Raw genomic sequence first — 3767 nt, 5'->3', positions numbered from 1 at the left:
AGCTTATAAATTAGTCCATTAGAGCCAACAATAATATTTGTAAAGATAAGTATCGGAATCTTGACTAATAGAAAATAATTTTCAAGGAATCAAAAGTATCTAGAAGGAAATGTATTCGCTCATGAATGTTAAACCTTTTACTGCACGAGTTACAATGTGCACTGCGAAGTTATGAATAAATGGTATATAATTACATAACAATACTGAAAATAATTAATTATTCTCGAACCAGCATGCTTTTATAGAACTTTTTTTGTACCTTACAGAAAATTGTTGCAAGTCTTTTGATCAAATAATCAGATGACTTTATTATATCGACGTTAGGTAAATATGAATATCAGTGATTAGAATATAGTCTATTATCGACAAGAAAACTTCAAACGCCCTGGCTTGGACACATGTTAATGAGCATGTTAATGACAGCGAACTTTAGAGCATTGTTTTTTATTTAAAAAGCTGCAACTGACAAAAAACAGACGATTTTTACTCAGTTTTCAGTGAACATTGATTAGTGTGAAGACGTTAAAATTTTGCTTTTTCACTCGAGAGAATAATCTCGTCACTATATCAAACATTTCTTACAAATGATTATAAGGTTAGTAATAAGATTATTCCACTACTTTGGTTAAATAAAAAATAAAACAAACAATAAAAAAATCTTTTCACCAAATCTGTGGCCACTGATAACATATTTTCAAACATAATTTTTTAAAATAATTTTTCAACTACAGCTTTTGTTAATCTGGTATTTTTACTACAGTGTAAATTAGTACTTGGCTGTGATTTTCAACGCGAATATTGATGTTTTCATCAAAGTATGCCGTAAAACAATTTTTTCATCAAATTTTCTTTGCTGAACATTTTTTTATAGAATATTCGAATAATTATTTAACTACAATGTACTTGATAATTTCATAACTTTAACACAGTCTGATTTTGGAAGAAACATTTTTTTTCCTTTTACAGACATAATTTCTAATGATAGAAGAAAATTCATTACATATTTCATTAGCTCCATGCCAGACTCTCCGATCTGGGGCTTAGTCTGGGATCCAAGAGTACTTTAGCGTCCATTTTAGGTCCTGATGATTGTATCTTGTTTAGAATGTTTTCCTGATTCCGAGTATATCGGGTGTATATTTGAAAATATTTTTTCATAATCACTTAAAAAAGTGTGATATGCATAAATTTGATGATGGTGTATGTTGATATGATTGATAGTATTCGAGACAAACAATAAAGTAGCGTTCTAATGAAAAACCTTTTCTGCAGTATATTTTTTATCATTTCACAGTTATGTTTGTAATTATATAGTACTCGCTGAGACGAAGACATTTTGTTTTTATATTTTTTCAGTTAGACTATTAGTTTTATGTTTACAAAATTCGAAATAAATAAAAACTTTAAACGTCTGAGTGTACGAATGTTAGTAACAGCATCAAATCATGACGTCGGGTGGACTTGGAAGTTGCAGATTATAAACCTTGAGTGAACCATCAGGCACATGCGCACACTCGCTCACGCAGCCGTGAAAAGATTGTATTTATTCGAGTATTTATTTCGAATTTTGTAAAAATTAAATGAGTAGCCTAGTTTAAAGAATTGCACAAGAAATTGTCTTTGTCTCAACGCGTACTATATGATTACAAAAAAATTGTGAAATGATAAAAAATATATTATAAAAATGGTTTTTCATTAAAACGCTACTTTATTTTTTGTCTCGAAAACTATCAATTAAATCAACATACGCCTTTATTCAAATTTGTGCATATCGCGCTTCTTTAAATGATTATGACAACCCAGTGGGCACAAAATTTGGCGACGTTTTTACGACATCTTTACGATAAGTTTACGACATCCTATGTCCATGTCGTCTCGCTGTCTTTACGATGTCGTAAAGAGATCGTCAGATCATTCGACTTATTTACCAATATCGTAAAGACACCTTAACGACATGGACATAGGATGTCGTAAAGTTATCGTAAAGATGTCGTAAAAACATCGCCAAACTTTGTGCCCACTGGGAAAGTATTTAAAAACACACAAAAAATTCCCCAATTAACAGCAAAACAATAGGGAATTTGCTATGTGAACCCGATATATTCAGCAACAAGAGAACCTTCTTCACAAGAATCAATCATCAAAGCATCAGGACCTAAAATGGACACAATCTCTCCTCTTCGGATCTCAGACTAGTTAGCATTCTAAACTCTCCAATCTGGAAGCTGCATTTTAATTCTCTCCAATCTCAGAGTTGAAGTCTAAACCCTCGGCATTTTAAAATTTGAAGAGCTCTAAAAATCTGAAATATGTGCTAAAGCATTCTCGCACATTTCATTAATTTTGTTACGTAGTTAAACTGTATTGTGAAATATTTGTGAAAAATAGCAATGTGAAAGATCATACAACGATAAACTCAAAATATTTAAATATTAATATTATCTTCTTGCAAATAATAATTATTTTGGGATAATTCTGGCCTCCCATTTAGATATCTTGAAAAAGGGATATGGCACTTCATTAGTTATAAGTATTACTAATTATAATAGTGTAATTTGTGACCATATTTTTAACCTGCAAAGATGATTTTCAACCAAATGGTTGAAATTTGAAACTAAAAAAATTAAACTACGACCAATGACAGTTGCATTTTCAATCTAAAAGGACCAATTTTTTATCTAAAAAGACGACTGCTCAACAAAACAGTTACATTTCTTAAAAAAGGAATTAAATTTTCAACAAAGTAGTTGAACTACTAACAAAATAGTTCAGTTTTCAACATAGGTGGTGAACTTTCTACTGAATTAATTAATTTTCAACAAAAAAATGATTTTTTTTACATAGTAGTTCAGCTTTTAATTGAACTTAAATTTTAATTCATGAAGCACAGAGCGATCGCGGCAAGAGCTGCCACTGATTTTAACACGAGCGGTTAGTGTCAAAATAAGAATGTTTGGAATGGCTAGAGCCACCGTTGTCAATACACTGTCCGCTCGTGCTAGATCGGTAAGTCTTGCGCTTAGCCCGGCCAGTTCTTGGGACTGACAACAATCTCTCGTGTTCATATTCAATAGCGCGTGGTGTCAAATAGCTCTAACGTTGAGTGACAACAAACATAATCAAATGTACTTTGCGGGCTTGATAATTTGGGTAATCTTTTTAGACGATTCATACATGGTGAAACAACAGTTCAAAAAATAATCAAGCAAGCTATAAGTTCACTGATATTGTGTAATAGAAAAATATGTTATGTAGTAAATGTACTCTTCTGATTTTCTTTCTCATTGAATAATAACATTGAGAAATAGATGTTTTATCGTTTAATCGGTTATTTAGAAAAGAGAAATTTGTGCAATTTTTTAGAAATTTAAGACAATTTTCGAATTAAAGTTTTAGATTTCAGTTGTTCATATTAAAATGCAACTTTTAATTACTATTTTAATGAACGAAATAAACTCACAAAGTGTTTTCAGATCACTTTAATTTTCGCAATATAATTTTAAGAAAATATTTTTGAACAGAAATTTCTAATTGGAATTGGACTTTTTACGGCTGGGAATATAAAATTAAAATTCATAAAAGTACATGAAGGTTATGTAAGGTCCTTAGAATGACCAACAGATGGTGCGCGAATCGCTCCAAATCATCTGTTTTCAGTCATTGAAAAAAAGAAATTGTTCGTTAAGAAAAATGGAAAAAAAACGAGTTCAGAGCGGTAATCAAACATTTTCATTTAAAGGGTTTAACTCCATATGAGATAAAAAATG

Source organism: Belonocnema kinseyi, chromosome 4 (assembly GCF_010883055.1).
Source record: "Belonocnema kinseyi isolate 2016_QV_RU_SX_M_011 chromosome 4, B_treatae_v1, whole genome shotgun sequence".
In the NCBI taxonomy this organism is placed as follows: domain Eukaryota; kingdom Metazoa; phylum Arthropoda; class Insecta; order Hymenoptera; family Cynipidae; genus Belonocnema; species Belonocnema kinseyi.
Note: the sequence above shows the minus strand (reverse complement) of the source record.